This window comes from Elephantulus edwardii, unplaced genomic scaffold (assembly GCF_000299155.1).
Source record: "Elephantulus edwardii isolate Elephantulus edwardi_28Jun2011 unplaced genomic scaffold, EleEdw1.0 scaffold00275, whole genome shotgun sequence".
In the NCBI taxonomy this organism is placed as follows: domain Eukaryota; kingdom Metazoa; phylum Chordata; class Mammalia; order Macroscelidea; family Macroscelididae; genus Elephantulus; species Elephantulus edwardii.
In genome coordinates, this window is record NW_006400025.1 from 2,944,041 (window position 1) to 2,953,211 (window position 9,171).

Here is a 9,171-nt window from a genome sequence, read left to right on the forward strand (position 1 = left end):
GGGGGGTGTGCGGGGAGAAGGCTGCAACAATGAATGATTGGAATCCCAAAATCTCTGTAGATGTTCACTGAAATGAAAAATAAACAACCTAAATTTTAAAAAAAGTATAGTTCATCGATCTCTTTATCTATTCTCACGATAAGCATATGAGAAGAGTACACTGTAATGAGTATGTAGTGACCATACATCTGAGAATAAAAAAAATGATCTTGTGCTGACACCAACAACATATAGAGCCATGCTCAGGGAAAAAATAAAGCAGCAATAGATCTACCTGGGGTGGCACTATGTGCTGGAGAAATGTCTGCAATGACTCAATAGGGCCACAGCAACCCAGACCCTGTACCTGCATTCTGGTTTCATCATTTCTACCTGGTGACTCTGGAGAAGTTCCTTGATCTTTCTGAGTCTCAGACTCCTCATTATAATAATAACAACAACAATAAAATGAAATAATAATGCTGCATTCATGTCATTGCACAGGGTAAATTAGATCATTTACATACATCAAATTGAATCTGGCACATACTGATGTGCAGAGCAGTGATGCTATTAATAATTTAATAGCTGTGAGAACATTGAAAAACATGGACTCAGATTTCTCTTTGTGCCTGGGAACAGCAGTGAGGAGTCTGAAGTGCACCTCAGGAATGGGGAGGAAAAGAAGAGTTTGGAAAAACATCCCTTCGTTGTCTTAGCACATTCTCAAGATACCAGGTCACTCGAAAGCATTTCTCTAGCAACAAGTCACTGAGCCTGGCTCCACCAGGCCCTGGGAAAGGGCACAAATGTAGCACATTCCATGAACCACTGCTTCCTGTTCTTGGGCCTAGCTATGACCCTCACTAGTTATGTCACACTCAAAGATCCAGATACCAACCATACTGGATGTTGTTGTAGTTAAGGGCCATCAAGTCGTAGGAGATTCATAGCAACCCTATGAGTGAAAGACCTGAACACTTGTATAACTTTCATTGCTTCTCCAAATTCATAGGGTTTCTGGAAGCAAGCTATTTTGGAAGTGGATGCCACTCCTGCTTCCAAGCCTGTTTTAATTGGGGAGCTCCACCAAACACTGTCTACCATGAATAACTATTATTGCATTTGACACATCAGTGTCACAGTGTTTAGCATCACAGCCACCACGAGTTACCTCTGTACAGCAAATGGACAGACCAGTGCGAAACAACTTAGAAGAATGTTTGACCAGAAAGAAATAAAACCAGGCCTTTGATCCCAGTTCAAAATGGCCCATAACTTTATATCCATAGCATAACTTTTTATCCATGTGGTCCTCTGAATACTTTCATGTAGATGGAAGATGAAAGAATTAGAATTGATGAAAGAGATACCTTTTAACTCTCCTTAATACTAGTCAGGTGTTTAAGGTGAATTTAGGTATCCTGGTGGGAGGCAGAAGACAATGAGAATAAGAAAGACTGAGAATGTGTAAGAATCTGCTTCATAGGCAACAATTTCAGAAGTTTAAGATTTCAAACCCTCAAGTCAGCCTACCTGGGTTCCAGTTTCTGCCCCATCACTTTCTAACTGCATGTCTTTGGACACATTGTCTAAGCATTTTGTGATTCATTTCCTCACCTGTAAAGTGAAAATAGTAATAGTCTCTGTGTTGTAGAACTGGCGTAAGGATTAAATGGGGTAAAGTGCGCAAAGCACTTAGCACGATGCATCATTCGCAGTTGGAAGAGAGGTGATGGTGGTGCCGATGAGAGTTAGATCATGGCAACGAGTGGGTGGATAATTTTTTCTCATTTCACAAGTGAATAAGCTCAGACTCAAAAATTTAAATGTCTTGCTCAAGGTTAGTCAGTGTATCTTCTAATTCATGTTTCAACCTGCTCCTTCTAGAAAACTCAGGCAGTGATTCAAGTGACCTATGAAGGAGGATATGGGGCCAGAATGGACATTTTTCTTGGAGAACTAAGATATAAGGAGAATCTGAACTGAGACAGTGCTGAACCTGAGAACTGGCTAAAGAATCATGTGAGCTACTACCTAAGAACATGACTGTTCAGAATGTCTTTCTCCTCTACTTGTGTGACCAGATTTACCACTGCACTCCCTCTATAGATTTGGCTAAAACTGAGGTCTTAATCCATGGGAGACCTTATTACAAGAGGATATGGAAAACTTCAGAAGTCCCTTGTGTTTATGGGTTTGGGAAATCCAGATAAAGAAGCTTCAATAGGGCCTGGGCTTCAAAAGAATCCTCTCTAAGATCTTTTCCTACTAATTCTTGTCCTTCTACAGTAAGAAGCTGTTCAACAGAGGCACTGAAGCAATATTGACTCAAGGGCCAAAGTTTAAAAGCTGTAGCTAGTGTGTGCTGGGAGTCTGGTAGCCTAGTGACAAGGATTTGTGCTGCCATGTGGTTTGGATCCTCCAGCTTCCCCACGGGGCTAAAATGAGAAATCTTCTCTCACATGATTTGCAGCCCCTGAGAGCACATTAGGGGGTCAACTATGAGTGGAATCCAACTAGACAGCACATAACAGCAACAACAGTGTGTGTCGGACTAGCAGGTGGTCTAAGGGGTGGCACTAAGGATAGCAAATGAACTGAGATAGGTTTTTGTTGTAATGTCACTAGGAGCTTGCCATTGTTGTGTCCCCAGTACATAGCATGATGGCCTTATAGTTGCTCCATGTACACCTGCCGAATGAAGGACTAGAAGTCATCATTATTCAAGTAGAATTTAGCAATACCCTTTGACAGCTTCTTTCTCCTTTGAATATTATGAAAATTATGAGAGCTCATCTTAGCACACATTGTGGCCCAGAGAGATTCATAATTCCTCCAAATACCTCTGAATAACTAACAACAACTTCAGGGTTTCTGAGAAGAAATCCCGGGGGCTTTCTGGGATACCACAGGTATAGTTCATAGGGAGTCAAAGTGGTAACCCATAGACCTGACACTCTGGTGGTTCAAGTACACCAAGTGGTTCCAAGACTCCATGTCTAAGCAGTATTTGAGGAGTTGGAATCCCACTTCACCCTAATAGCCCAAAATAATAATACTAGGAAGAATCCACAGCACCCTGCAGGGCCAGCCCATATATGCTTGTGCAGGGAGTACTCTGGGCTAATTTGACAGATTTATTTTGAAGGAAAAAAATATTAAAAGAGTCCAGGACTGTGAGGAGAAGAGGGCATAATCTAATGTTTAGAAAGAAATTGTTCTCAGAGCATGTTCTATCCAAGTCCAGTGCCATTCAGGACATCAATGTCACAAGTCTTCAGCTTTCTGGGAAAGGTCAGCATCACAGTTGGGGAGGACACAGCCAACAAACAGCAGGACTCTGATAAGGGGTGAAAACAGGGCAGCAGAAACGCACCTTGCACAGGACCAAGGGAGTCAGTAGAAGGAGTGCAGGGGCAGAAGTTGTTCAGAACAGGAGTCTGCGTGTCAGCTGCTTCTTTGCACTCTGCAGCTGACTGAATGTGTGACAGGGAATATAGCACTTTTGACTATGACTATGGTGCTCTGTGTGTTTAAAAAATGTCCAGAAGGGGATGCGGAAGGGGGCAAAAGGGAAAAGGAAAGGGTGAGAAGCACTAGGATAGCAGAGTTTAAAGCATAGATGGGAGGGTGAAGAAATAGGAAAGAGTCAATGAAAAGTGAATCAAATAGACAAAGTAATAACAGGCATTGTAGTTCATGACATAAAATACAATGTAGATGAATGGTGTACAAAAGACAATGTAAATAAAAGATTGTACAAAAATGTAATGTACATAAATGAAATAGAATGTATATGAATTATTGCCTGCAAACTAATAATAATAATAATAATAATAATAATAATAATAATAATAATAAAACTTAGTTCAGTCCCAGTCAGTGATTCTCCAGGTTTGGTAAGCACAGGAATCACTCACTGACAGGACTTGTTAACACACAGATGGCTGAACCTACCAGTTCACGAGTCAGCGAAGCAGGAGTGGGGCCAGAGACTCTGCATCTCTAGCCAGTTGCTGAATGGGGCTGATGTTGCTGACATGACAACCACACTAGAGCACCACTAGCCTAGGACATGAGCAGAGCTGCTTCCAGCTCTGGTAATTCAGGGTCCAGTTTCTAAGAAGAGCACAATATATGAGAAGAAGAAATGAAAGAAACAAGGAGAATTTGGAAAAAGTAAGATGAGTCGTTTCTAAACACTTCCCTAGCCATGCATGCAGCCCACTGCTTAGCCTTGCCTGGGTTAGCAGCAGTCAGGCTGTGACTTCATGGGTCTGCTATCTCCTCCCATCTGTGAGCACAGCTCCCGGGTTAGCAATAATCAGGCTGTGAGCTCATGGTTCATCACTGCTCAAGTTTGTTATGTGGAAATATCTGGAAAATGAGAGGAACAAGGCAGAGTTTGATTGTGTTACTGGTTTGTTGAATTGGAGTTTTTTTAATATTTTACATGTTTTTAACAAATGTTTATAATTTATGCTTTACTTCTTTCAAAAATATCTTTAAATAGCAAATGATAATTGCAATAAAAGACGAGATAAAGATGATGGGAAAGGACCAAATGGGAAGAACTTCAATATTTTTAGATAAGAGTTTTGTTCTTTTCACTTGTAGTAACCAAACACTCAGTGAAGTGTGGAGGGAAGGTCTGGTGACTCCATAAACAAATGCTGACTGTTCTCCCCGGGTGGGGAGTTGAAGACAGTAGTGAAGCTCAGTGTACATGTAAGAGTGCCCTGGACAAAGAGGATTCTTCTTCAAAGATCTTGGGACTCCTGTGAAGGCGTGTTCTTCCATTCTGAGCTGGCCAAACGCCCAAGGTCTGTAGTCAAATCATTCTCTGAATGCAGCTCTGGCTTCCTCAGCCCTGGCCTGTATCTTCCCCATCATCTCGCCATGTTTGTTTCTAAGATCTTGATGTTTCTTACATCTACAACACAGTGCCCTTAGGTTCTGATACAGCTCATTTTTATTTTGGCTCCTGCTCTGCTGGTTCAGCTGCTACTTCTAGACATCCATACTGCCATCCCACACACAAATTGATCTGCACAATTTGAAAGGCTTATTTAATATCATTTTTCCATGAGCAAGATTTCATCAGTAGTGCGAACAGTTAACTCACTTCACTGCTGGCTAATGTCGGAGATTCCAGTCCACATAGGCTCACCTCTGAGAAAACACTTGATGTGCTTCCAGAAAAATAATCTGCTGAAATCCTTTGGAGCACAGTTATACTTTGGCACACATGGGATCGTCATGAATTGGAATAAAGTCGATGGTCAGTGGTGGTGATGCCTATGAGCTATATAACTGTTACTGTCATGAACTCTTGAGTCAGGATCAACTCATAGCTGGCTTTCCAACAGGTTTTCAGTTGCAGTAAATCTCACAGGAGTTGAATGCCCATCTTGCTACCACAGAACAGCTGGTAGACTCAAATAGTATGCCTTTGGGTTGACAAGACAATTCCTTAGCACTAGGCCATAAGAGATTCCTAGAAACAAGACCCCTAGTCTAGGTCTTTGTATCTTTGTTTTATTTTAAGAGATTGAAGCTTTTATTTTCTTATTTCATAAAGCTGGTAGAGTTTGTGGCTTTTTGGTTATTAGACTAAGAGATCAAATCCCACATCCTTGTCCAACTCCCCAACTCTCCCTTTTCTGCTTTGGCTGGGGCCACAGCAGCAGGAGTGGCAGCAGTGGCACAGCCACAAATGCAGATGGATCAGCCAGGAACGCCTGGACCTGTTCAGCCAGTAGGAAGGTGAACTTGATCTCCACAGACAAAGCCAGGCCTTCTTTGTACCCATTCATGATCGAGTGGGGTATTGAGGCCACCGTTGGGTAGCTGATCTGCAGACACACACTGGAAACACTACGGACAGCCTCCAGGAAGCAGGTGTGCAGTGTCCTCTGTGATGTCAAGCACTTCAGGACTATAGATGCTGCTGTTGTCAAACACTTGCCTGATGATCAGCCCGAAGGAGAGAAGGCAGAAGTTAAGCATGTTCGGTAGAGTGGCCTCACTGGCTCCCACCTTGCCTCCAGTCTTACTCAGCTGCACATCACTTGGTATTTCAATGGTGCCTCTGGAGAGCTCGGTGGTGATAGCCAAAGCCTTGAAGAAGGAGGTCTGTTTGGGACCCAGACTGGTGTTCTGAGCCGGGATGGTAACCTCACATAGAGTGATGATACCAGTGCAGGTGGAACCTGGCACCCTGCTGGCCAGTAGCATGTCCCTGATCTCAGTGAGGTCCTCTTTGGTAAACACAAAATCCACGTTTCCCTGGGGGGAATGATGTCCAGGTGGCCCTCATGGCCTTGTGCATCATGTACCACAGCCTTCCAACAGAGGGACATGTAGATCTGCTGCACCTGCTTGGAGACCACATTGTCTGCAACCATGGTGAAGCATTTTGGATAGTTATCCAGAAGTTGAATGATCTTAAAGAAGCAGTTGGGCTTCCAGGTTGCCCTGTCTTGCCTGAGCATCAGGGTGGTGGTGATGCATGACACATTGTCATCCGGAGTTTAAAGGCGATGCCACTCTCGCAAGGATGCTTGGGGAGAGCTGAGTCCTGCTCTGACTTTGTGAGCTCTGACTTTTCATGTAAAGAAAGATGTCTGAGGGGCCAGGGGATAAAGCCCACACAGAACCTCCCTCCTTTCAGATTCTGTTCAACATGGGTCATAATCTCTGTTCAAACAAACAAAGCCTGCAACTTGGACTGGTCAAGGGGAATTTTAAAGGATGAGGAGCTAAGCTGTGTATTCACAAACCCCTGAGATTTCTGGTCAGAACTAGAAGTAGGAAGACAGGGAAGAACCCAGACAGTTCTTTTACTACAGGTCCTAAAAATACTAACTCCTGCCTCATAAAACTGATTTTGGCGCTGGTCTCCAAAGAATTGCATGTTATTTGTTCTGGAAAGTGGCTGAAGGAGAGGCAAAGCAACCCAGAGTGCTTGGTAAAGTCTCAGAGTCTACTTCTAGGACTAGTCAGAGCAGCCCACATGAGTGGAAACACGGTCCTTCAACTCCCAAGGGAGGCCCCAGTCCTGCTGGTAAAATTGTCCAGCATCACTGAAGAGCTCTCCTCAGACAATCAACTGTGCATGTCTCCAGAGTTGTTTCAAGCCAAGATCCCAGTAACTCTTGAGAACACCCTTAAGTAGCTGGACCTGGCCAGGGTGGCGCCAGGCAGCCCTCAACAATTCCATGACCTTCTCCTGACCTCTGCAGGGAGACAGGAGAGGTAGAAGCTCAGGTTGAGCCCACAGGGCAACATGGTATGAAAATACACTTGAGACACCAATGGCCTGTTTTCTGTGGACATTACCAGAATGTGAACAGATTGAGGAATTGAACTAATACAAATCAGAAAAATATATGCATTGTATTTAGGGGGAAAATTAGAATTAAATTATAAGAAGAAGAGATCTTAATTAACAAGATCACTAAGAACTCAGTGTCAGTGTGTCACCAGCTTGTTTGGAGCCAGTCAGCTATTTAAACAGAATTAAAAACAAAACAAATTAATGTAATATGGAAGATATCTATATTTGTTCTTATTCCCAAGAAAGATTATCCAACAGAACATGGCAATTTTCAAACAATATCATTAATACTATATGCAAGCAAAATATTGCTAATGCTCATTCAAAAATGGCTGGAAGAGTACATTGACAGGGAACTGCCAGCATCCAAGCTGGGTTTAGAAGAGGACTTGGCACCACAGATATCATTGCTGATGTCATATGGATTCTGGCTGAAAATAGAGAACACCAGAAGAATGCCTATTTGTTTTTTATTAACTATGAAAAAGCATTTGACTGTGTAGATCACAACAAACTATGGCCAACATTAAGAGGAATGGAAATTGTGGAGCACTTAATTGTGCTCTTACAAAATCTTTACCCTCACTAAGAAATGGTTGTCTGAATGGAACAAGCGAACACTGCGTGGCTTTAAATCAGCAAGGGTACGTATCAAGGTTGTTTGCTTTCTCTATGCTTATTCAATCTGTATTCTGAACAAAAAGTTCATGAAGCCAGACTCTGAAGAAAAATGTGGCATCAGGATAGATAGAAGACTCATCAAAAACTTGTGTTATGCAAATGACACAACCTAGCTTGCTGAAAGCAAAGGGGACCTGAATCACTTTCACTTCTTGCAGAGAATCAAAGACTGCATCTCGAAATCAAGAAAACAAAGATCCTTACTACTGGACCAATGGGAAACATCATGATAGGTGGAGAACAAATTGAAACGTTACAAAACTAAAGGCCAATGATGCCAGTTTGAAGACTCAGGTGCACATGATTCAGGCTGTGGGCTTTTCACTCACTTGCTACATATATGAGAGCTAGACAGTGCGTAAGGATGACAGAATAAGAATTAAGGCCTTTGAGTTGGTGGTGAAGAAAAAATATTGAATATCCCACTGACTGCAAAATGATCAAACAGGTGTTAATTGGAAAAGCTGCAGTGCTCCTTGGAGGCAAAACCTCTCACATACTTCGGATGTGTTGTTAGAAGAGGCTATCCTTGGAAAAGAATATCATGCTTACAAGTGTGGAGGGTCAGCAAAACACCCAGAAAGATAAATTGACATGGTGACTGCAATGGGCTCAAGTGTATCAGAGATGGTGAGAATGGCATAGGATAGAACAAGATTCCGATCTATTGTCCATAGAGTCACTATGAAGTTATGACAGACTCGACAGCACCTAACAACAATGAAAGTATAATATGAATTACATTAACAGAAGTGTTGTTGTTGTTGTTGTTAGGTGCCATCGAGTCTCCTTCAACTCTTAGCAACCTTATGTATAATAAAGAGCTCTAAACCCAGCTCTGTCCTGAGCCAGTCTCATTGACTCTGATACACGTACCCCCATTGCCCCAGTTATCATGTCAATCCATCGCATCCAGAAGTATTGTTGTTGTTGTTATGCGCCGTCGAGTCACTTGTGACTCATAGCGACCCTATGTACAACAGCCTTAAACTCTGCTCTGTCCTGTGCCAATTGCACTGTCTCTGACAATCCCATCCCGATGATGCCAGTCACTGAATCAATCCACCTCATAGAGGACCTTCGCCTCCTGCGCTGTCCCTCTACCCTCCCAAGCATGATGTCTTTCTCCAAGGACCGGTCTCTCCTCACAACATGTCCAAAGTATGTTA

At 42.8% G+C, this 9,171-nt stretch overlaps 1 pseudogene; it reads right to left on the minus strand.

The window, feature by feature from the left end:
* Positions 1–5,603: 5,603 nt before the first annotated feature.
* LOC102843773 lies at positions 5,604–6,476 on the minus strand (annotated as a pseudogene).
* Between the last annotated feature and the right edge of the window lie 2,695 nt (positions 6,477–9,171).